This window comes from Protopterus annectens, chromosome 5.part0, assembly GCF_019279795.1.
Source record: "Protopterus annectens isolate FY-2018-M chromosome 5.part0, PAN1.0, whole genome shotgun sequence".
Taxonomy (NCBI): Eukaryota; Metazoa; Chordata; order Ceratodontiformes; family Protopteridae; genus Protopterus; species Protopterus annectens.
In genome coordinates, this window is record NC_056735.1 from 349,363,198 (window position 1) to 349,389,766 (window position 26,569).

Below are 26,569 nucleotides of genomic sequence, written 5' to 3' on the forward strand. Positions count from 1 at the left end.
GTAGGAGTTCTAACTGGTGGTCTAATATGGAAAGATCCTTTCAAAAAGGCCTTACAAAGTCTGTGAGCCATAACAGGTGCCCCACATTCTTCCACATGAAAGTTGGAAATGGCAGCCAATTGCACCCTTAAAGTGGCTGGAGAAGCTCCTTGGTGAAACAATTCTGTCAAAAACTCCAAGATCTTGTTTAAAGGAGCTATAACAGGGTCCAAATGCTGTGTATTTGCCCAGAACACAAAACGCTTCCATTTACTAGTGTAGGTCTTTGTAGTGGATGCTTTATGAGAAGCCACTAGTATATTCTGAACTGCAGGTGAGAGAAGATCAGACCTGGCTAAGTAGGGAAGCGGAGCAGCCAAGCTGCTAGGTGGAGTGACAAGAGCGAGGGTTGGGGAGCCCCTGACGAGTGGGTCAGTAGATCTGGTTCCGGGTCCAGCATCCAGGGTCCCCGAATGCGATGTGCCAGGAAAAAGGGGAACCAAATTTGACGAGGCCAGAATGGGGCAATGAGGATTATCGTCCTTTGCAAGTTGTTGGCTTTCTGCAGAAACTTTGCAATCAGGGGAAAGGGAGGAAAAGCGTACAGGAGACCCGGGGGCCAATCGTGAACCAGCGCGTCCCTGGGGACTTCCCCTGGAGGGGGTAATAGGGCAAAGTAGCTCCTGCATTTGGCGTTCATTGGAGACGCGAAAAGATCGCAGGAAGGCTGGCCCCACTTGCGAAAAATTCTTCGCAACTGACTGTTTGAGGGACCACTCGTGAGGCAACAGGATTGCTCTGCTCAGCCTGTCGGCTATGACGTTGGATGACCCCGGGATATGCGTTGCGATCAGAAAGCGACCTGTGGACTCCGCCCATTGCCAGATTCTCATGGCCTCTCTGCATAGTTGATAAGACTTGGTTCCCCTTGCTTGTTTATGTACCAGACTACGGACATGTTGTCCGTCTGTACTGCAATAGTTCCTAGAGGAAGAAGGGGAGCAAAGTGTTGCAACGCTAGAAACACTGCCCTCAACTCTAGAACATTGATGTGCAGATTGTACTCTAACTCGGTCCATTCGCCTTGGACTGTCTTTCCCTGAAAGATGCCCCCCCACCCTATCAGGGAAGCGTCCGTGGTCACCGTAGCTGTCGGCGTGGGTAGCACAAATGGTCTTCCGCTGGAAAGGTTGCAAGTTTGAAGCCACCAGGCTAGGTGTGATTTGCATGTGTTCGTGATCAGAATTTTGTGTGTCAGAGGAAGTTGTTGGAACGACCATTGTGCAAACAGTAGCCATTGCAGAACTCTCATGTGCAGTCTTCCCAATGGTATCGCAATGAGGGAAGCTGCCATGAGACCCAAAACCTTCAGAACCAGTTTTGCTGGGGATTTTCTGGATGACAGAAGAAGAGATATGTGGCTTTGTAGTGAGGCTATCCTTTCTGGAGGAAGTCTTAGAATTAAATGATGCGTATCCAATTCTGCTCCTATGAATAAGATATGCTGTGATGGCTGTAGTGAAGATTTTTTGAAATTTACGGAAATTCCGAGGTGAACACAAAGCTGTAGTGTGTAATCCCTGGCCTGTATCAGTTGACGCTGGGTGGTGGCAGATAGGAGCCAGTCGTCCAGATACGGAAACACCTGGAATCCCAGGCGTCTCAGGTGAGACGCCACCACTGCCATGCATTTGGTGAAAACCCTGGGGGCTGAGGTCAGACCAAAGGGCAGGGCTCGAAACTGAAAGTGGCTGGCTCCCAGCCGGAAGCGCAAGTGATCCCTGGACGCCCTGGCCATTTTGATGTGGTAGTACGCGTCCTTTAGATCTATTGAGCACATCCAGTCGTCCTTCTGTAAAAATGGAAGGATCGATTGAAGCGTGACCATTCGGAACTTTCTTGACGAAGGTATTGAGGTTGCTTAGGTCCAGAATCGGCCTCCAGTCCCCTGTCTTCTTTGGAACTAAAAAGAACCTTGAGTAAGTTCCGAATCCTCTTTGGTCCGCTGGGACTGGTTGGATGACTCTTTTTTCTAGCAGCTTTGAAATTTCTATAGCTGCAGGATCTCGCAGATGGGGCGGCACATCTGGGAGTCTTTTCATTGGAATGGGGGGCAGTAGGAAGGGTATTCTGTAGCCTCTGGTAACAACGCTTTTTACCCAGTTGTCTGATGTAAGATTTTGCCAGGCCTGAGGGTATAAAGCTAAGCGACCCCCGACTGCCTCCAGAGCAGGACAGTCGGGCCTCCTCTCAGGAGTGCTGGAAAGGTTTTCCAGGGGGTGTATCCCTGTCACCTTGGTTTTGCGGACCCCTCTGCCGCCGGGCGGCGTCTTCCACCTCTGCCCCTCCTCTGCCTCTAGAGGGGCATCACCCTGTGTGCCTGGGAAAGATCCTTGGGGTTTTGAAACCACATTTTCCACCGCATTGCCCTTTGGGGTACGGTCTGGATGGGGTGGAAAACGGACTCCGACAGCAGACAGAGTCTTTCCCTCCTGTTCACACCGGGTAAGGGTCTCCTTTACTTTGGGGCCAAAGAGAGTGGCACCGTCAAATGGGGCGTTAGTAAAGGAAGACTTGAAGGCTTCCGCAAATGAACATAAGCGCATCCAGGATTGTCTACGAAGAGCAATCGCTGAAGCTGCTGCCCTACTCAATCCTTGCTGCGTATGAGATCAGCCTCATGGACGAGTTAACAATGGATGTAAGGGTATTGAGATGTGCTGTAACTTTCTCTGAAACAGCAGCATCTGTAGTACCCTGGAGGGTATCTCCCAACTCTTTGATTAGATCCCTCTGTAGTCGTGTAAAGTGGGTCAAATAGTTCAGGGAACGCATAGAAAAAGCCGCTGAACTAAAAATGCGCTTCCATACCTGTCCATAGTCCTAGAATCTTTGTTAGGCGGATGGACAGATGAGGAAGATTCCGACATCTCCGTTGCGTGGCGCTGCCACCACCATAGCGTCCACTGGAACTCCCTTTGTGAGATAAGCCTTGTTTTGGGGTGCAGTAATATACTTATTAGGCTTTCTAGGGACTGGTTCCACCGTGTCAGGTGTCTCCCACGCCCTTTGAGCAATCAGCTCCATTAACTCATCGAAGGGCGGAGTGACCCAGGAGGAGGAAGGGCGAGCACCAAATGCCTTCAGCAAGACTGACTTATCCTCAGAAGGGGGGAGGGATTGCCAATCACCTCTCTGCTTTAGGATCTCCAAGATGTCAGAAAAAGAGACATCCTCTGAAGTTGACTTTGGGGACCCTTCTGACTCATCCAAGTCAGTGTCCGATGTCAATGATTCTTGTGGAGAATCTAAGTGTCTCCTCTTACACAATCTTTTCCCAGGGACTTCTTCGGGTGGAGCATCCGAAGAAGCCTCCGAGGAAGAGGGGGCACCCTCCAGGGGCGGCTGAGACACAGGTGCTCGACGCTTAGATGTAGCCGTGGGTGCAGAGGAGGATAACGGTCCTTTATGGGGAGGAGAGGCTGCTTCTACTGATGTGGTTGTCTGGGTAGACAACACCTTCCTCATGAGGTCGAAGGCCCCCGGGTCCCGAGTCGAGGTATCTCCCGGTTCCGAAGAAATGGGAAGAATCCCCGAAACAGGCACCGAAGGCATCGACCCCGAGGACGGAACCGAGTCGATCTGAGCCGAGGCCCCGAGAGGGAGCGTCGGAACCGAAACATCTGTCAGACTCTCGGTCCCGGAACCAAGGATGGATCTTCGGCTCCGAGACTCCGGTACCGGATCCGACGGAGTCGAGGTGAACGGAGCCGAACGAGAAAAGGACAGTTCTGGCACCGAGGGCTCCACAATCAGCAGATCAGCTTCTTCCGGCTCCAAAGACTGGACAGGTCTTGGAGGAGGAACAGATGGAGATAATGGAAGGCCTTCAAGTCTCGACACCAATTGAGAGGAGACCGAGATGAGTTTGGATAAGGCCGTATTCTCCATTAACTTCTGCACCACGCGGTCTACATCGGTGTCGGAGAGGGGTCTGGAAGAACGGGTCGAAGGAATCGAAGACGGAGCCGACCTCAACAGTGTCGGGGGAGGGAGCTCCGTCACCGGTTCCAAGACTCGAGGCTCGGTAACTGACAACAGTTGAACACTCGGTCCCGAAGTCTGTGGAACCGGTGATCGAACCTTAGCTGAAGAGCTCGGAGCCGATGACTTGGGCTCCGGCGTCTTCGATTCCTTCGAGGATTTGGATGCCTGGTCTGAAGCATCCAGAGCCTCTTGAAAGGTAGGTTTTAACAAACCCCTATCCATGAGTTTCCTGCGCCTATCTGTCATGACCCTCCCACTGAAAGAATGACAAATTGAACAGTCTTCTTGCAGATGGAGAGGGCCAAGACAGTAGACGCAGGAACTATGATTGTCAGTAACTGACATCTTTGCCCACATTGGCAGCGTTTAAACCCCGATTTAGCTTTCTCAGACATTTTAGTAAAGCTAACAATAGGGATAGTAACAAGAAAAGGTCAAGTCCAGTTATGAAGTCAAATCCGATAAAATTGTCAAATCCAGTAAGAAAAGTCTAATCCGGTAGTCAACTCCTGTAAAGGGTGGGATAGGCCCCGAGGGAAACTCTAAACAAGTTAAACAACTTTAACTGGTACCGAGAATATCCTCAAGACAGTATCACACAGACACACAGTCAACAAAGAATGATATAGAAAATATATAATTCTCAAGAATACAAGAAAAAATCTTTAAATCTTAGCTTTAGGTGCTCGAGCTCGATCAAGTGATGCGAACGCTGCAGCGGCAAACTAGATCTGAGGTAAAGGCAGAGGGGGATTGTGGGAGTTAGGTTAGTCTCGAGCTTCTTCTCGATGCAGAGCTTGCAAGCGGCCGACACCCGAACCCAGGTGTAAGAAAAAACGGCGAGATCGAACACTCTCACATCTATTATTGTCCGAGCATATACGTTTGACTCTCGTAAATTGAGATTTCGGAATTTTTTTGCAGATATGTGGAGGATGATAGCTGGTGGCATGGAGAAGGGAACTGTATTCTGGGAACTTCCGGTAAACCTCAGATATTAAGGTATCGTCATGACCCCTGGTCACGAAGACATCCAGAAAAGATATCCAAATCATGTCATAGTTTACCGTAAAGTGTACCCCCTATTTGTTCTCACTGAGGTAGTTGACAAAGTCCTGCAACTAATCCACATCTGATCTCCATACCATCCAGCAATCAACCAAATATGTTTTCCAGATATCAATTTCCTCCAGAAACAGATTATATGAGCTATCAAATTATTTGCTCCTCAATATAAGCCATAAATAAATCTGCATAAATCGGGGCAAATAAAGCCCCCATAGCCGTACCTTCAGTCTGGAGGTAACATTTATCTTGATAGAAAAAAACATTCTTAATAAAAATATGTTCGGCAAGACAAATAAATGCGTTAAAGCCTGGGTTGGTATAACTCAGATTTGTACAGCCAATATTCCAAGGCATCAATCCCAGCTCAGTGGGGAATGTTAGTATATAATGCTGTAACATCCAAAGTACAGAGTAACCAACCCAGCTCAAGCTGTACTTCAGAGATAACCTGAAGAAATTCTGTAGTGTCCCGTAGTCGGGCCCGTACCCATTTACGTAATGGTTCAAGATGTTTAGTTAGAAATTGGGACAACAGTTCTGTTAAAATCCCTTCCCAGAAACAATGGGCCTACCGGGGGGGGTTTGAGGGTCCTTGTGAATCTTGAGAAGAAAATAGATATACTGATTACAAGGGTCAGATAACATGAGTTGATACAAAATTGTATCTGTAATAATGCCCTCCTCCTTGGCTAGGGATAGAAATTCAACAATCTGTTTTTTGAAAAGGGGGTTTGGATTGAGTGTTAAGTGTAAATAGTATCGCCCATCAGAAAGCTGCCCGAGTGCTTCAGTATTATATTGTGTCCAATCTTGGACGACCACCGCCCCTCCTTTGTCAGCCATCAATTTGACCAGTTGGTGATTGTTAGCTAGTTTGGAAATTGCTTCCATATCGGTCTTAGAGATATTCCTAGATCTAGCCCTAGTCTCCCTGGAGTAAAAATGCAAATCCTTAAGAATGGAATTTTGAAACATGAGGACGTTGTGGTGCATCAGTGGCATAAATGTGGACCTATGATATCTAAATTCTTCCCAAAAATCAGAAATATCTCTTCCCTGTAAAAATAACCTTTAAGATAAGATTTCTACAGAATGCTATAACATCATTCACAAAACTGTTCTCGGACACGAAAAAAAAAACAGGTATAAAAGACATTTCTTTATTCAAGATACCAATCTCAGCGGGTGAAAGAGAACAAGATGATATATTCAGACATTTTGATTTATTGTTCCTGTACAAACATCTTTAACAAACCCTCCATATTGTCTACCTGATCTATGTTTCCTAACCCCCGCCTTTGTGCAGCTCTAATGGGCCACTGGATTTGCTTCTCTTCGATACTGGAGAGCTTGTGGAACAAGACTTGTCCGGCTCAAAAGCCGAAGATGAGCCCTCCCCAGAGGTGTCATAACTAGAAGTTGAGGCCTTCTTAAGTATGGATCTGAGACGTTTTCTCTTATAGGTTCATAGGTTCACACTAGGCTATCTACCCTAGGGCATTTATAAGCCTAGCCAGAGTTGTGTGGCTTTCACCACCCCTTAGGTTGAAGAATACTATACCCATTAGTTTGCCGTGCCTCTGTCCAGCAGTGATACAGAGATGATCCCCGGGGTAAACCTACGATCTCCCATCCGCTGGTCAAGATTCCTCTTGAACAGAGCCAGCGAGGTGCTCTGTCTCACATGGACCGGGATTCTGTTCCACAGCATAGGGAGTCTCTGGGTGATGAATCTGTCCCTCCAGCACGTCCTATTTATATCCGTGTTGAGGTTTAAGTCTCTTGCTCTTGTGGCTCTGGTGGATTTGGATTATTTGAGGTGGAGCATGTCCATTAATTCCGGGTTGGACATGGCCTTGTATGTCAGGCATAGGTCACCTCTGAGCAGACGGTATGCGACTGAATAGAGCTGGAGTTTCTTCAGTCGGGCAGCATATGGCATATTTCTGAGCCTTTATCCTTTTGGTGAGGAACTTTTGGGGTCTTTCCAATTGCTGCAGGTGTCGGGTAAGATACATTCCGAATGGGGCATTGTACTCAATCATTGGTCTGATAAGTGAAGAGTACAGGGGAACAATGACCTCCCTTGATCTGGATGTGAATCCCTTCATAATCAGGTGGGCAATGTAGAAGGTCCTCCTAACCACTTTGGCAATGTGAGTGTCAAAAGAAAGGTTACTGTCAACTTGGGTCCCCAGGTCCCTGATAACCTCTTCTGTGCTTAATGGATTGCCACCTATGTGGTAACTTGGGGTTACCTTGTTTTTACCAAAGGGTATGACTATACATTTTTGGCGTTTAGCTTAAGGCCATGGCTCTGGCACCAGTTATCCGTTTCTATGAGACCTCTCTGAAGGATATCTGTGTCTGATGGATTTTCAACTGTGGCGCCCAGTTTGCAGTCATCTGCAAACTTTGTCAGCCACAATCCTCCTATGTTTGCCTGCACTTCTGAAAAGTAGATGCCGAGCAAGAGGGGGCCCAGGACTGAGCCCTGTGGGACACCGCTTGTGACCGGCTTGGAGTCTGACACGGCACCAGCAACTCTAACCCTGTGGGTTCTGTCCTTGAGCCAGTTTGCAACCCATCTTGTGACATATGGGTTTACATTTAAGCTGGTGAGCTTTTCTATGATACCCGAGTGGGGTATTGTGTGAAAGCTTTGCAAGGTCAAGGTAGGCTGTGTGAACTGCCTTACCCTCATCAATGGCCTTGGTGACTGTTTCAAAAAAGTCGACCAAGTTCAAGAGGCATGATCTGCCCTTGACAAAGCCGAATTGGGTAGGATCCAATGTCTGTAGGTCCCCTATGTCTTTATTTATGAGTTCCATTATGATCCTCTCCATAGCTTTGCAGACCAGGCTTGTTAAGCTTATGAGGCGGTAATTACCAGGGTCCATAGAAGCACCACCTTTGTGGAGTGGGACCACAGTTGCCATACGCCACTCTTTGGGTACGTATCCTGTGGTAAGGCTAAGATTAAACAGCAGCCTTATGTGTGGGTTTAGTTCCTCATTGAGTTCGTGTAGCACACAGCCGGGGACACCATCCGGTCCCATTGATGCTGTGTTTTTAGCTTTAGAAAGAGCAGCTCTCACCTGGGCATTTGAGATGATTGGGAGGCTACACTCTGCTGGGATAGATAGGATTAGTCATTCCTATAGGGTTGTGAAAAACAGACATGTTTATCCTTTTCTTTCGTAAAGGGATTCCCCCTATCATAATCAGCCAGGTCACGAAGAAATTTCTTTTTCTTCCTATCCTTCAGCTGTTCCTCAAGATTCAACAAGTCCTGACTGAGTTTCTTGAGGCATGAATTGTATACTGACTGGCCCTCAAAAACCTTGACATTCTCACACATTTAGATAATATTCTCTATATCACTATCAATTGTTCTTTCGTTATGTCTGGCAAGAATTTCAACAAAATTCATGGATGCCTTATGCTGGGCCTCCATCCATTGTTTCAAAAGGGTATCATCCAAATTACTGACTAGAGGCTGTATGTGGACTCTTAAGCCCCTGGGCGTAATGTCCTTAGCAATATATGCTTTAAACAGCTTGAGATGCCAAACATTACTATGAAGTGACCTCATACACTTATTAAACTTAGAGAACAGTGTCTCACAACTATCATCCATCAGTAATAACACAGTATCATTCCCAGATTGATTATTTGAGCCCAAACTGAAAACGGCTAGGTCATCACGATCAGAGGAAAGCCCCCACAATATGTTGGATATATCCAATGGAAATCACAACCAACCCTTCTTAGGCAAGCAAAATCCACAAAACAATAAAAATGTAATATGCAATTATTCTCATATGGTATTGGTGTACCAGTCAATGCAACAAAGCTGATAGTTCAAATATCAATCTGGTGAGGGTGACGCATCACAATCATAACATTGACACGAATACCATATCCAGTCAGTTGTTTTCCATATGCGTCCCCAAACCACCAAGATTTCACAAAACACATATACAAATATATATATGTATAAGGAGCAAAAATAGAGGCATGCAGTATATACCGAATGACCAGATCACACAACAGAAATATATAGGACAAAGTCAGCCCCTGTTAGAACATGTTATAGGGTTGGTTCAAAACCAGTACTGAAGGTGAAACCCAAAAAAGTAAACAACCATAATGGACAATATCAGCCCCTGTAAAAGAACCACAACAGATTCTATAGTACTGAGTCCTTACTAATAAACAAATGTTGTAGAAGTTTGAAAATATGACAACAACAACTCTTACAATGTGTACAGTGCTGAGTCCCAATGTAAAACTTGTCCCAATCAAAATTCATCACAAAGACAATATCAGCCCCTGTAGGAAGCACAATCGAATCAAACAGTGCTGAGTCCATATGTATATCAAATATCATATATCTGAGATCGGACACAAATGGAAGAAACCGCAGCCCCAGTACTAATAAAAAATGCCCACTAAATACCCAAGCAAACACAAATGGATCATCAGTATGTTGCATAGCCTACACCAATAAGAAATTTTTGCTGGTCAGAAAGCTTTAGTGTAGATAATCCAAGGAATATACCTGTTAAATTAAAATTATGGGAAAAGTGTATCATGCCCAAAGATGCTGTATAGTGATATCATACCCCATACAAACACTAAAAGGACCCAATATTATTTTAAACCAAGTCAAATATAGAATACAGTATTGCTTACATGGAATGGAATCAGGAGGAAACACGCAAAAGTGCCTATATATAGTAGAAAATTCATAAACAAAAGATGTATCTCACGTCCCTAAAGTTACAAAGATTGAAGTTATTCTATCATGGTTGGTGAGCTATAAAATTCTAATAAATGCCCACTCTGTTTAATGGGGGACCACCGGAACAACAATTGTTATATACCAGTTAACAAAAAGTACAGTTTTGTACCTACCATAAATGTAGATGTTCGAGGATCCACATTGCTGCAGTCCTAACCATTGGGGGTAGTCCGCTGTCCAGTCGGCCCGAATACCAAAGTATATGGCTGACGTCGGTCAAGGCGCATTAGACTGATGTCAGGACGTCAGGGTACTAATGCGCATGACCGACGTCATATCCTCAGTCTTTTCTTGCCCCAGATGTCAGAAGACCCTAAAAAGACAAGGCCTAAACCAAAAACACCAAAAAGCCCTGCACCAAACATATATACAATATAGACAAATTTACAAGAATATAGCCTAACCCACACCACCACCCCTAAACACAGAGGGGAAGGAGGGAGGGTAAATTGGACTGCAGCAATGTGGATCCTCGAACATCTACATTTATGGTAGGTACAAAACTGTACTATGTTCTTCATTCCACATTGCTGCAGTCCTAACCATTGGGTAGAATCCCAAAGCAGAGGTAAGGGAGGCTGGCAAATCATAAGGAAGCAGGAGCTGTCAACATGCCTTGCAAAATAGCTGTGGCAAAACCAGCCCTAGATTTAGAGTAGAGAGGAAGATGGTAATGCTTAGAGAAAGTATGTACTGAACTCCAAGTAGCTGCCTCCAAAATATACTTAGTTGCCACCCCCCTTAGAAATGCTGTAGAAGTGGCAGTAGCCCTAGTTGAATGAGGCCTAATCCCAGCTGGAATCTCCTTACCATGATGGGAATAACAAAATGAAATGCAAAACCCAATCCACTTAGAAATAGTTTGCTTAGACACAGGCTTGCCCTGAGAACCCAAAGCAAAAGAAACAAACAACTGCTGAGACTGCCTGAAATCCTTAGTCCTGCTTAAATAATAACGTAACTGCCTATGTACATCCAAAGTGTGCAAAATCTTTTCTCCCTTATTTTGGGGATCTGCATAGAAGGTAGGCAAATGAATAGTTTGGTTTAAAGCCACACTAGAAACCACCTTAGGCATAAAGGAAGGATTAGTGCGTAATGATACCCTATCCTTATGGAAAATCAAAAGGGCTCTACTGCCATAAGGGCCTGCAACTCAGAAACCCTTCTTGCAGAAGTAATAGCCAACAAAAAAGCAGTCTTCCATGACAAGTATTTCAATTCAGCAGAAGCCGCAGGCTCAAAAGGTTGTAGAGTAAGTTTTTCCAACACAAAATTGAGATCCCAAGCAGGAGTAGGAGCTCTACTGGGGGTCTTATATTCTTTGCCCCTCTAAGAAACTGCTTGAACAAAGGATGCGAAAACAATGGAGGGTCACAATCATAGTGAGCTGAAATTGCTGCAGCATGAATCTTAATGGAAGAGAAGGACAAACCTTTGTCCAATAACTCAGTAAGATATTGAAGAGCCACACTCAAATTAGGCTCAGAAATCTCCAAATTCTTTGCTGCACTCCAAAATAAAAATCTCTTCCATTTTTCTGCGTACACTTTCCTTGTACTAGGTCTTCTGGCTTCCATAATCACATTTAAAACTTGTTGAGGAAGTTGAGACCTGCTGTGTTTCAAAACAGAATATGCCAGGCTGTTAGATGAAGAGAGTGAAGCTTGACATTGAGTAGGTGACCGTCCTTCTGAGATAACAGGTGTGGAATCAAAGGTAAAGGCCATGGAGGCTTCCTTACCAGACTCCTTAGTAGTGGGTACCAGTGTTGCCGAGGCCAATCTGGAGCTATTAAAATCATCCTTGGCTTGTCTTGTCTGACCTTTAGGAGCACCTTTGGGAGAAGAGGCAGAGGTGGAAAGGCATACACATGAAGATTTTTCCAACTGAAAGAAAGAGCATCCACTTTCCAAGCTGTATGATGAAACCCCTTTGTGCAAAACTTTGGCAGCTGGTGGTTTAGTGGAGAAGCGAACAGATCTATGTCTGGAGTTCCCCATGACACTGTCAATTTCTGAAATACATGAAGATCCAGTTTCCACTCGTGGGGATCCATGATTTGCCTGCTTAACACATCTGCTAAGGAGTTCTGTGCTCGGCAGAAACCTTGCCTGAAGAGTTAGTTGCAAGCTGAGCGCAGTCTCCCATAAAATCATTGCTTGCCTGCATAGAGGATAAGAATGTGTTCCCCTTGTTTGTTGATGTACCACATGACAGTTGTGTTGTCTGTTAGAATCAACACCTGCCCAGGAAGAAGTAACTCCTTGAAAGCCATTAATGCAAACTGGACTGCTAACATCTCCTTCATGTTGATATGTAGATGCTGTAGTCTGGCAGGCCACTTGTCTTGTATCCACTTTCCATTTAGATGAGCTCCCCAAGCAATGTCCGAGGCATCTGTCGTTAAAATCTGACTCGCCTCTGGCGGGTCACAGAGAGTCCCTTGTTTAGGTGACATTCCTGAGCCCACCACAAAAATTCTTTTTGAATGCAAGGTATTATTTGAATGACAGTGTCCAAATCCTGGCAGTGCTGTGTCCACACATTTTGAGATACCATTGCAGCTTCCTCATATGCAGTTTGGCATTGGGAAGCACCAGAATACAAGATGCCATGAACCCTAAGGCTTGAAGGACTGTCCTTGCAGTCAGCCCGGACTGAAGAGATAGTTGATGGAAGTAACTGGAAAGATTCTTTTGTTTGTCCGGGGTTAAAAGGCCATCTGGGCTGCTGTATTCAGTCTCACACCCAGAAAGCACATGTCTTGAGAGGGTACTAGACTGGACTTTATTTCGTTCACAGAATACCCTAGGCATCTTAGCACTGCTATGACATATTCCAGATGCTGTAGAAGGTCTTCCTTTTCTTGAGCCAGAATCAGGCAGTCGTCCAAGTAAGGATAGATTTGAATTCCTTTTAGCCTGAAGTAAGCTATCACTGGAGCCAGAACCTTTGTGAATACTCTGGGCAGTAGATAAGCCAAAGGGCAATGCAGAGAACTGATAATGAGAATTTCCAGCTCGAAAACGCAGATACTTCCTGCAACTTAGTCTTATAGGCACATGAAGGTAAGCTTCCTGGAGATCTAAAGTTACCATCCAATGATCTTTGCCCAGCAGAGGTAAAAGCTGTTGTAACGTCAACATCTTGAACTTGGGAATGTCCAGATAAGTGTTGAGGATAGATAAATCCAAAATTGGTCTCCACGTGTTCCCCTTCTTTGGTACTAGGAACAGGCGAGAATAAAATCCTAGGCCCCTTTCTGGTACAGGGACTGGCTGAATGGCCCCTATTTGGAGTAACAGAGAAATTTGCTTGTGAGCCTCTTTCCTTTGTGGAGGTGGAACGTCTGGCATGCCTTTGAAAGGGGCAATGTATGGAAATAAAACCTGTAACCGTGGTGAATGATATCCAACACCCATCTGTCTTGAGTGATTAAATCCCAATTTCCTTTGAAAAGAGACAGTCTTCCTCCCAAAGGAGCTGCCAGACGAGGATCTACTGGCAGCTGAAAAGGCAGGTCATTGGGTCTGTTTACGAAAGGACTGACCCCTGCCCTCACCAGAGGTCTGAGCAGGTGAACCCCCTGTTCTAGGCCTAAAAGAACCTTGAGCTCTGCCCCTACCACGTCTAGACCTACCCCTAGACTGAGAATCATAAGCAGGATATGTCCATCCCTTAGTAGGCCAATTTCTACTAAACTTCGGTGGCTGCACCTGCAAGAAATCTTTAACAGTTTGCATAGACTTAGCTTTGTCCTCCATTTTCTTTAAAACTGCTTCCACAGGCGAACCAAATAACACATCAGACTGTAAGGGAGCATCCAAAATCCTAGTCTTAACATGCTCTGCTAAATTCTGATCCCTCAACCAGGCATGCCTGTGAAGAACAGAACTAGTGGCAGCCACCCTCGAGGAGGCCTGCACAGCATCAAAACCACATTGCAAAGAATGCTTACCCACTTGTTCAGACACATGAACTAAATCCAGCAACTCTTTACACTCTATACCTCCCGCCAAAGCATCCACCTTAGATTTCAATTGTGAAAGGAGATAATTTTGATATTTTAGCATGTGAAACTGACAATTCAACGCTCTCATGGCTAAAGTGGAAGAAGTATACACTTTCTTTCCCCACCTATCCAAAGCCCTTGCCTCTTTATCAGTGGGAACAGGATTTTTAACAACAGAGGCCTTAACACCTTTAGGCCCCTGAGAAATAGTTTCCGGGTCTGCCCTAGGACTCTTAAACAGATACTTATGAGCTTCTGGCACCCTATAGTACCTATCAGGTTTAACAGGGGCAGGAGGCAAAGAATCAGGGTTCAGGGAAGCCTCTGCAAAAACATCTTCCACCACATTCAACACAGGAGGTATAGCTAAGGGCCTATGCTGGGGTAAAATAAGAATTCCCTAAGCCTTTTCCTGGAATCAGAGTAATCTTGGCCTTCCCATTTAAAGTGCTCCCTCATGGAATGCAGAGTCTCTGAAAATGAGAAATCCTCAGGAGGAGAAGCTGTAGGAGTGGAATCATCCACATCAGAATCAGAATAAGGAGGATACTCCTGCAAGTCTTCCGCAGAAGACTCAGAAGCCTCTGAACCCTGTTCAAAACTCTCAAACTCAGGTTCCACCCTAGGCCTCTTATCAGGAGGGGGCATAGAGCCTCTAATCATAGTAATTAAATCTTCTGCCATTTTAAGCATATGTTTCTTAGGCACAGAACCTGAAGTGCTAGGAGAAGCCCCCATTGAAGCTAAACTTGGCCTACCTCTCAAAGAAGTTTTGGAAACAGAAGGAGAGGCTCTAACTACCTTGGGAAGAGAGGGAAGAACAGTTACCTGAGAGGCCCCCTCAGCCTGGCCTACCTCCTGAGAGGGCACATCCTGTAACAGTAAAGTCTCTGCCTGAGACTCCAAAGAAACTCCTGGCAAAACCTCAGGCTCCACTGAGCCTTCTAAAGAACCGACGTCCAGGACTGCCGGTTCATCAACCCTAGGCTTTGCTGTTTTGTCCTTGCGCTTTTTGGACGAAGCGGGTGTCGGAGCGTCCGACGGCATTTTATAATTACAACGCTTCCCAAACACTAACCTGGCACAGTCTAACCTTCTCTTAATAGTGCGTTTATTAAATCTAGCACAAGAGCGGCAACCAACAACGTCGTGCTCAGGCCCTAAACAAGGTATACACAAAGTATGGTAATCTCTATGAGGTATCTGCTTCCCACAAGAAATACAGTTATTCACTTTTTCTGACATCCGGTTAAATACTGAGGCAAGAAAAAACCAAAATGTTCCCCAACGGGGTACTTAGCCAACTTTGATTCGGTCTGAAACTCCGACTTCGGAAAGTTTTCAGAACGCCAACCTGCACTCGCAAAACTGCTTCTGCATCGGACCATGCGGCAAAAAAGACTGGGGATATGACGTCGGTCATGCGCATTAGTACCCTGACGTCCTGACATCAGTCTAATGCGCCTTGACCGACGTCAGCCATATACTTTGGTATTCGGGCCGACTGGACAGCGGACTACCCCCAATGGTTAGGACTGCAGCAATGTGGAATGAAGAACATCATGTATATTGACTGATGTAAATGAAGAACTTTTGTCATGCCCTAAAGTCATTGTATAATAATAGCATACATAACTGCACACTCAAAGCAAATATATTGTTATAAACCAAGTTACATATGAAAGGCAATATTGATTACACTCAAATAAAGCCCCCGAAGCTAAATTTTAACTTGTATAATGTAAAGTATTCAAACCGCCTTATGCAAAGGATGTAATTAGCATCCATAAAGTCACAAAAATTATGCTTGGGTTGTTATGACGAACCACACAGTTCCAATAGGAATGTCCGCTCAGTTGTTGTACCAAAACACCAAAATATCACCAATCCATCAAAAGAAAAACATATAAATGTGAAGAGAGGTGTTTCCAAAGGTACTTAGACTTGTATAATGTAAGATTTCAAACCGCTATGTGCAAAAGATGTAATTAGCATCTATAAAGTCACCAAAGTTGTACTTGTGCTGTTATGCCGAACCACACAGTTCTAATAAGAATATCCACTCAGTTGTTGTGCCAAAACACCAAAATATCACAAATCCATATACAAGGAGAGGTGTTTCCAAAGGTGCAATATTAGGGGAACAGGCCGTAACTGTCCCAAATCATCAAAACTGGAACATTTTGCAAAAAAACAAATGATGTTTTTCCACATTTGCCTGCTGATTAATCCAACCTTCAACGTACCTTAACCATAAAGACAGATGTTAAATTCTTACTCAATGAAAATTAAGGTACCAGTAAGGAGGAAATCCATTAGAAGCAAACAAATCCGTCCTCAGTATATATGACCCACAAATGTATCCAAAAGACCAACCAAGCACATAGAATCCAAACCAACAAGATGTCGCTAGAGAGACGATCACCAGAACTCCACTACGTCAGATGAAGTCCCAAGCTGGTGCCCTGAGGTGGCGTTTGCTTCCAAAGCCTTCAAAACTGGAACAAATAATACTGAGCACATAACTCACTATAATAAAACTCAAAAGGTCATAATGAAGACCATCTCAGCCACAAGATAATTAATTGGACCAGAACAAAGTCCAAAAGGATGATTGCTGGAAGGTATGGAGATCGGATGTGGATTACTTGCAGAACTTTTGTCAGCTACCTCAATGAGAACAAATGGGGGGTACACTTTACGGTAAACTATGACAAGGATCGGATCACTTTCCTGGATGCCTTGGTGACCAGGGGTCATGACAATACCTTAACATCTGAGGTTTACCGGAAGTTCCCAGAATACAAATTCCCTTCTCCATGCCACCAGCTATCATCCTCCACATATCTGCAAAAACATTCCGAAGTCTCAATTTATGAGAGTCAAATATATATGCTTGGACAATAATAGTTATCTGCATTTCAGAGATGACCTCACCACTAGATTCAGGAACACAGGGTTTAAGGCGGGATATGTTATCCAGGCTAAGAACAGGGTGGACAATATTGATAGGGACAGTCTTCTTCAGCATAAAGATAAGACAGGTGATGGACAATCTATCATACATTTTGTTACAACATATGGCAGGAACACTGGAGCACTTAGGGACAATGTCCAGTGCCATTGGAAAGTACAGTTGTGTACCTACCATAAATGTAGATGTTCGAGTGTATTCACTGTTGCAGTCATTACTGTTGGGTTATCCTGCTGGCAGGCTACCCGCAGTCGGCCTGAATTCCAAAGTCCTAGTCCAGCGTCGGTTGCTGTCGCCTCTTCCCTGACGTCAGTGCGCCAGGGGTATAAAAGATGCAGCCGATGCCATTTTCTTCAGTTTTTCTTGCCCCAGATGTCAGGTGCCCAAAAAGGGTAGGCTAAAAAGATGATGCCAATAAACATGCATGCACTAAAGTAAACATTTCCTTCATCTACAAGCAAATACACCACATAGGTTGTATAGAATACAGAAGTACATATAAAACCCAGCAAATGAAAGGGGGGACGGTGGGAGGGTAACCTGGACTGCAACAGTGAATACACTCTAACATCTACATTTATGGTAGGTACATAACTGTACTATGTTCATCGTGTTTCCCTGTTGCAGTTATTACTGTTGGGTTGAATCCCAAAGCTGAGGATGGGTGGCTGAGCTAAATAGGATTAGGAGAGGCTATGAGGCCCTGCAGAACTGCAGTGGCAAAGCCTGCCCTGGATTTAGAGTAGAGAGTAAGTGGTAGTGCTTTGTAAAAGTGTGCACTGAACTCCAAGTTGCAGCCTCTAAGATGTCTTTGGTTGGTACTCCTCTTAGGAAGGCTGCTGAAGTGGCTGCTGCTCTTGTAGAGTGTGGCTTAATGCCCTTAGGCACTGATTTGCCATGCTGTGAGCAACAGAAATGAATGCAATGACCTATCCATTTAGAAATAGTTTGTTTTGAGATAGCCTTTCCTTGTGATCCTGCAACATATGCCACTAAAAGTTGCTCAGTCTTTCTGAAAGCTTTAGTTCTGTCCAAGTAGAAACGTAGCTGTCTTTGTATGTCCAAAGAATGCAGAAGTCTCTCACCCTTATTCTGTGGATTTGGATAAAAGGTAGGCAAGTGAATGGTTTGGTTGAGGACCACACTGGACACCACCTTAGGCATAAACGTAGGGTTTGTCCTCAGAGAAACCCTGTCTGGATGAAAAATGATAAAGGGTTCCACAGCCATGAGTGTCTGCAATTCAGAGACTCGTCTTGCAGAGGTTATTGCTAGGAGCAGAGCTGTTTTCCAGGATAAGAATTTTATATCAGCTGTTGAGGCTGGCTCAAAAGGAGGCAGGGTGAGTTTTTCCAAGACAAAATTGAGGTCCCATGCAGGTATTGGTGCTCTCCTTGGTGGCCTGATGTTTTTGTCCACTCTGAGGTACTGCCTTATTAAAGGATGAGAAAAGATAGGTGGTTCCATATTGTAATGGGCTGAAATGGCAGAGGCATGAATCTTAATTGATGAAAAGGAAAGGCCTTTGTGCAGAATCTCAGTTAGGTATTGTAAAATCTGAGGAATATCTGGTACATACGTGTCAAGGCCTTGTTCCTGGTTCCAAGCACAGAATCTCTTCCATTTTTCTGCATAAGATTTTCTGGTACTGGGCCTCCAAGATAACATCCATATCAGCTTTTGAAAGAGGAGTGTTCTGAATGGCTACATTATCCGCCATGCTGCCAGATTTAGGGTCCTGAGTTGGCTGTGCAGGATCTGATTGTTTTGTTGGGTCAGTAAGTAAGAAGTCTGAGGAAATATCCACGCTGGATCTTGAGACAAGCTCTTTAGGACTGGGTACCAGTGCTGGTGTGGCCAGTCTGGGGCAATCAGTATCATTTTTGGCTTCTCTTGTCTGACCTTTAGGAGTACCTTGGGAAGGAGAGGCAGTGGTGGAAAAGCATATACTGTTAGGTTTTTCCAGCTGAAGGATAGGGCATTCACTTTCCATGCTTGTTTGTAATAAATCCTTGGGTAAAATCTCTGTAATTGGCAGTTGTGAGGGGAGGCAAATAGATCTATGTTTGGGCATCCCCATTTCCTTGTTATCATGCTAAAGACTTGTGGATCCAGTTTCCACTTGTGGGGACCAATGAGGTTTCTGCTTAGTTCGTCTGCCAGAGTATTTATTTTTGCTGGCAGGAATTGTGCTTCCAGGTGAACTTGATAAGTCAATGCTGTGTCCCACAAGGTCATTGCTTGTCTGCAGAGGGGGTAGGAATGTGTGCCTCCCTGCTTGTTTATGTACCACATGACTGTAGTATCGTCTGTCTTTATCAGTAGTTGTCCTGATGAAGTAGATCCTTGAAAGCTGTCAGGGCATTCTGAACAGCTAGCATCTCTTTTTGATTGATATGAAGATGCATCTGGCTTGCGGGCCATGTGCCCTGAATACATTTTCCTGCCATGTGGGCCCCCCAGGCATAATCTGATGCATGCGTTGTTAGTGTCTGCATGGCTGTGGGTAAAGTGAATGGCAGACCCTTGTTGTGGTGACTGGCCTGTGCCCGCCAACAAAACTCCTGTTGCAGGCAGGGAATGAGGGTAATTAATGTTTCCAGGCTGTGGCAATGTTGAGTCCAAACACTTTTTAGATACCATTGTAGTTTCCTCATATGCAGTCTGGCATATGGAATTAGCAGAATGCAGGATGCCATGAAGCCCAAGTCCTGCAGGATTTTCCTTGCAGATAACTGGGTCTTTGTTGCCAACTTTTTGAAGTAAGAAGTCAGTTGCCTTTGTTTGTCAGGCGTGAGATAAGCCATCTGGGTAGTTGTATTTAAGCTTACACCCAGGAATATTATCTCTTGAGAGGTTTAAGCTTACAACCAGGAATATTATCTCTTGAGAGGGTACTAGTTTTGATTTCTTTTCATTTACTGTGTACCCTAGGCAAATTAGTAATCTTTTTACAAACGCCAGATGCTTTAGAAAAATGTCTTTGTTCTCTGCTTGAGTAAGGCAGTCGTCCAAGTAAGGATATATTTGAATTCCTCTTTGTCTGCAAAATGCAATTACTGATGCCAGGCATTTTGTGAAGACCCTGGGCGCAGTAGATAAGCCAAAGAGCAGTGCAGAGAATTGGTAATGCATTGAGCCAGCTATGAATCTGTGGTATCTTCTGCAAGATGGTCTGATTGGAACATGCAGGTATGCCTCTTTTAGGTCCAAAGTTACGAGCCAAGCCTTCTTGCCCAGCATGGGCAGTAGCTGCTGCAGAGTCAACATCTTGAATTTTGGAACATCCAGAAAAATGTTTAGTATAGACAGGTCCAGTACTGGTCTCCAGGCTTTGTCGTTTCTGGGCACCAAGAAAAGTCTTGAGTAAAATCCTTGCCCCTGCTCTTGCTATGGTACTTGTTGAATGGCCCTCATGTCCATGAGGGATGTAATTTGCTTTTGTGCATCTGCCCATTGATTGTGTGGCAGGTCTAGCATACCTTTTGCCCTTGGTAGGGTGTGAAAGTGGAACCTGTAGCCCTGGGACACTATGTTCAAGACCCATTTGTCCTGGGTAATCATTTGCCAATTTGGTGAAAAAAGTGCTAGTTTTCCCCCTAACGGGGCTGCCAAAAGATAAGTGATTGGATCTGGCAGAGGAAAGTCATTGGGACTGTTTCCTGTATGGTTGTGATTTGTCTTCTCCACTTTTGGAGGTAGGAGCACCCCATTGTTTAGGCCTGTATGAGCCTTGGGGCTGAGATCTGCCTCTGGGACGTCTGTATCTGCCTCTTTGTGGCCTGTCTTGACACTGGAAAGGACCAATTTTTTGTAGGCCAGTTCCTGCTAAATCTGGGTGGCTGCACCTGTAGGAAATATTTAACTGTCTGCATGGATTTCGATTTATCCTCCATTTTCTTCAACACCTCTTCTGCCTCAACACCAAACAACGTATCATGCTGCAATGGAGCATCCAATAATTTTGCTTTAACATGATCAGGCAGATTGTGTTCCTTTAACCAAGCATGCCTTCTAATGACAGAACCCGTAACAGCGGCCCTGCAAGAGGCCTCCAGTGAGTCAAAACCACATTGCAAAGTATGCTTTCCCACTGGTTCAGCTGCATGCAATAAATAGTACAGTTTTGTACCTACCATAAATGTAGATGTCCGAACTGGATAGCATCTGCAGTCATAACAACTGGGTTGTCCTGTCGTCAGGCAGCCCTTCGGTCGGCCGGATTCCAAAGTCCGGGTCCGGCTTCGGCTGATGTCGCACATCACCCGACGTCATCTCTGCTGGTCTTCGGGTATAAAGGCATCAGCCGACGCCATTTTCCTCAGTGTTTCTTGCCCCAGATGCCAGTTGCCCTCTTGGAAGGCTAAATTTTGGATAAATGCCAATGTTTCCAAAAAAAATAAAAGGCAAACACAAAAAATAAGCATGTATGTACATATATACAAACAAATACACCATAAGAGATTCCCCCCACCAGCTAGCTATTAGGAGGTAAAATACCCTAGGAGTACCACAGAGGGGAAGGAGGGAGGGTAATCCTGACTGCAGATGCTATCCAGTTCGGACATCTACATTTATGGTAGGTACAAAACTGTACTATGTCCTTCATGGATGCATCTGCAGTCATAACAACTGGGTAGAATACCATAGCCAACTAGGGCAGGAGGAAGAATAGATTATGGTGTGGTTAGGATCCCTTGCAGTACAGCAGTGGCAAACCCTGCTCGGGATCTGGAATACAGAGGTAAATTATAATGGCAAATGTATGCACGGAGGTCCAAGTAGCCGCCTCAATGATGTCCTTGGTTGCCACTCCTCGTAAGAAGGCTGTGGTAGTGGCTGTTGCCCTTGTAGAATGAGGCCTTATGTTCTGTGGAATTGGTTTTCCATGAAAGGAGTAACAGAATCGTATGCAATTTCCTATCCATTTGGAGATTGTCTGTTTGGAAATAGCTTTTCCTTCCCTTCCTGTTGCATAGGCTACAAAAAGCTGGTCAGTTTTTCTGTTACTTTTTGTTCTGTCCAGGTAGTAGCGTAGCTGTCTATGTAAATCCAAGGTATGCAGCATTCTTTCCCCTCTGTTTTGTGGGTTGGGGAAGAAGGTAGGTAGGTGGATTGCCTGGTTTAAAGACACTCTGGATACCACCTTAGGCATAAATGTAGGGTTAGTCCTCATGGACACTCTATCTTGGTGGAAGATTAGGAAGGGTTGTACTGCCATTAGGGCCTGAAGTTCAGAAACCCTCCTTGCTGAGGTTATTGCCAGTAGGAAAGCAGTTTTCCATGATAGATGCTGTAGTTCTGCTGTTGCTGCTGGTTCAAAAGGTGCGAGTGTCAATTTTTCTAGCACAAAGTTCAAATCCCAAGCTGGCAATGGTGGTTTCCTAGGAGGTTTTACATTCTTGATCCCTCTGAGGAACTGCCTGAGTAAAGGATGTGAAAAGACAGGTGGATCAAAGCTGTATTCTGCTGAAATAGCTGATGCATGTATCTTGATGGAGGAATAGGACAGGCCTGTATGTAGAAGCTCTGCCAAATACTCCAGAATGTTAGCAATATCTATATTCGACACATCTTTTCCTCTTTCAGCACTCCAAATGACAAACCTTTTCCATTTTCCTGCATAGTTCCTTCTTGTTGAAGGTCTGCGGGCTTCAAGGATAATGTCTTTAACCCTTTGGGAAAGTTCTGGATTAGTTGCTGCTATGTGATGTTCCATGCAGTCAGTTGCAAAGTTTTTAGGTTTGGATGCATGATGCTGTAGTTGTTCTGAGTTAACATCAAAGGCATCAGGGTATTGACCACATTTTGTCCCGAGACATGCTCCTCAGCAATGGGTACCAGTGTTGTCTTGGCCAGTTTGGAGCTATCAGGATTATCCTTGGACGTTCCTCCTTGATTTTTAGTAATACCTTGTGTATCAAGGGAAGAGGTGGGAATGCATATGCTGTCAGATCTTTCCAGCTGAAGGAGAGCGAATCCACTTTCCATGCAAGTGGGTGGAAAGTCCTTGTGCAGAATTTTTTGAGCTGGTGATTGAGAGGGGAAGCGAATAGATCTGTGGCATTCCCCATTTCTTTGAGATGGTCTTGAAGATGTCCGGGTGTAGCATCCATTCGTGAGCATCCGAGGTGGTTCTGCTTAACATGTCTGCTAGAGTATTCTCCTTTCCGGTACAAATATTGCCTGTAACTGGATGTTGTAGCTGAGTGCCAGGTTCCAAAGGTCCAAAGTCATTCTGCATAGGGGGTATGAATGAGTGCCTCCCTGTTTGTTGATGTACCACATGACTGTGGTGTTGTCTGTCCTTATCATCAAGTGGCCTTCTTTGAGAAATGGTCTGAATTTCTGGATTGCCAGTTTTACTGCCAGCATTTCTTTTAGGTTGATGTGCAGGTGAAGCTGGTCCTGTGTCCACAATCCTTGTACGCATTTGTCCAGCATGTGAGCCCCCCATCCTAGGTCTGAGGCGTCTGTTGTGATGGTTTGGCTTGCTTGATAGTTGTGAAAGGGTAGGCCCTGGGTTTGACTGGCATGCTTGAGCCCACCATAGGAACTCCTGTTTTAGGCATGGGATTAGTGGAATTTCTGCTTCTAGGCTGTGCCTGTGTTGGGACCATAAATTCTTTAGGTACCACTGTAGTTTTCTCATATGTAGTCTGGCATGTGGAACCAAGATTATGCATGATGCCATGAAGCCCAAGGCCTGCAGAACTTTTCTTGCTGTTAGCTTGTTTTGTCTTGTTAGTGCCAAGAAATAAAGAGGAAGTTCTTTTTGTTTTTCTGCAGTTAGGAATGCCATTTGTTTTACTGTGTCCAATTCAGCCCAAGAATGTCCTTGTTTGGGATGGTATCAGCCTTGACTTTTGTAAATTGACTGTGTATCCCAGTGCTTGTAGCAAGTAAATGACCCTTTGTAAATCTGTTGTCAGCTTGCTTTTGTTGTCCCCTTGTAGCAGGCAGTCGTCCAGGTATGGGTAAATTTGGATTCCCTGTAGTCTGCAGTGGGCGATTACTGATGCCAGGCATTTTGTGAATACTCTGGGCGCAGTAGATAAGCCAAAGGGCAATGCTGAGAATTGATAGTGCTCTGATCCTGCAGGAAATCTGAGGTATCTTCTGCAAATTGGTCGAATGGGGACGTGCAGGTATGCCTCCTTGAGATCTAGAGTTACCAGCCAACACTCCTTGCCCAGCATGGGAAGAAGTTGCTGTAGGGTCAGCATTTTGAATTTTGGGACAATGATGTATGTATTTAAGGTAGACAGGTCGAGAATAGGTCTCCAACTTTTTTCCTTTCTTGGAACTAGGAATAGTCTGGAGTAGAATCCTTTGCCTTGTTCTGTTATTGGTACTCTTTCCACAGCTCTCATCTTTGTTAATTGCATTATCTGCTGTAGAGCTTCTGTTTTTTGATTTGGAGGCAGGTTTGGCATTCCTCTTTTGACTGGTAAAGTGTGGAAGTGGAACCCGTAACCTTGGTCTATGGTTTGCAAAATCCACTTGTCTGTTGTGATATAGTGCCAGTTCTTTGAAAATAAGGTTAATTTTCCGCCTAATGGTGCTGCTATTTGTTCCCTGGTAGGCGGAGTAAGAATCAAGTCATTGTGCTTGTGCTGTTGTAGTGGTAGTGGCTGTGTCTGTGCCTCTGTTATTACCTTGCCACTGTCGTCCTCTGTAGGCACCCCTTCTGGGTTGATTTCTGCCTCTGGAGTGTCTATTCCTGCCCCTTTGGGATCTTGTGGAGTCAGGAAAGGACCAATTTTGGCAGGCCAGTTCCTGCTGAACCTTGGGGCTGAACCTGCAAGAAATCTTTAACTGTTTGTACAGATTTTGCCTTTTCTTCCACTTTCTTCATTACCTGCTGGGCAGGTGTACCAAACAAACTGGCCTTATCCATAGGAGCATCTAATAACTTAGCTTTAACATGATCCGGTAAGACCTGTTCCTTCAGCCATGCATGTCTTCTTATCACTGTGCCAGTCATGGCTGATCTAAATGAAGCCTCCAGTGCATCATAGCCACATTTTAAGGAATGGTTACTAACCTGTTGTATGTTATTTACCATTTCTAATACATATTTCTTATCTATAGAGTCATCAGAGGATAGCTTTTTAGTTAACTGATCAAGCATAAACTCTTGGTATTGTATCATGTGAAACTGACAGTTTAATGCTCTAGCTGAGAGAGTAGCTGAGGTGTAAACTTTTTTGCCCCATCTATCTAAAGACCTGGCTTCCCTTTGAGAAGGAATAGGGTTTTTTGCTGTGGTCGAGGCTACTGCCTTAGGCCCCTGGGATATAGTTTCGGGGTCTGCAAGTGGGGCCTTGTATAGGTGATGATGAGTGTCTGGTACCCTGTAAAATCTATCTGGTTTGGCAGGGGCTGGAGGTAAGGAATCTGGTGCAGTGCAGACATCATTAAATGCATCGTCCACAACAGGGAGGACAGGAGGTATAGCTAAGGGCCTGTGTTGTGGAAGATGCAGAAAAGTCCTAAGTCTTTTTCTGGAATCTGAGAAATCCTGTTCCTGCCATTGGAATTGTTCTCGCATGGCATGTAAGGTTTCCCCAAAGGAGAATTCTTCTGGTGAAGAAGCAGCTGGAATGGATTCTTCAGCATCTGAGTCTTCATAATTGGAGAAAGGAGCCTCTGGCTGGTCTGCAATATCTGAGTCATCCGCAGAATCATCAGAGGACACAGGCTCGGGGGGCTCTGCTCTAGGTCTCTTTTCTGGGGGCTGAGAGGCCCTGTCTGGGTGAGATTGAGATCCCCTAATTAAGGATATTAAATCTTCTGCCAGAGTAAGCATTTGTGAACTAGAAGAGGGCCTGATTGAGGGGGGTTTAACAGGCACTGATTTAGTAGATTTGGCTGCTTTAGCCCTGGCAAAGGCCTTAATAGACATGGCTGCAGGAGGCCTAGCAGCACCATGTGCTGGGGTAGAGACATCCAAAGGAATGGTGTCTGATAAGTCACTAGTAACCACAGGTGTAGGTAAAATTTCTGAGACCGATTCAAGTAAGGTATTAGGAACCTCAGTAGTAGTCATTGATTCAGCTGTACTTTGATCAGTTTTCTCGGTTTCAGCCGAAACCGAGACACTCGCAGTTTGCTTAACCATGGTTTCGGCCGAAACCGCGGACCGCGAGTGTTGGTCTTTTTCTTTGCGTTTTTTAACAATTTGGGTAGTCGGAGGATCCGACGGCATAATGTACGCAAAATCTGAGCCGAAAAACTGTTCAGCAAACTCCGACCGACGCCTAAGCGTTCATCGGTTGAATGAAGCACAGGCCGAACAGGCTGCTACGTCGTGGTCTGGGCCTAAACAAGGCAAACAGTAAGAGTGGAAATCTTTATGAGGTATTTGTTTCCCACAAGTTAAACAGTTATTGACTTTTTCTGACATCAGCTGAGGCAAGAAAGAGTACCCAATGGGGTACTTAGCTTTTAGAAGTCTTCGAAGTAGTATTCGGTAGTAGTAATCTCTGGATCTGACCGACCGGCACTTGCGAACAGCTTCTGCTTCGGGTGCCACGCGGCAAGAAAGACTGAGGAAAATGGCGTCGGCTGATGCCTTTATACCCGAAGACCAGCAGAGATGACGTCGGGTGATGTGCGACATCAGCCGAAGCCGGACCCGGACTTTGGAATCCGGCCGACCGAAGGGCTGCCTGAC

The 26,569-nt window shown here is 45.0% G+C and overlaps 1 protein-coding gene across 2 annotated transcripts in view; it reads right to left on the bottom strand.

Annotated features, from left to right (window-relative positions):
- The window catches only part of BCOR (BCL6 corepressor), a 588,412-nt gene that overhangs the window by 390,717 nt on the left and 171,126 nt on the right, over positions 1 to 26,569 (bottom strand). The window lies entirely within an intron of this gene.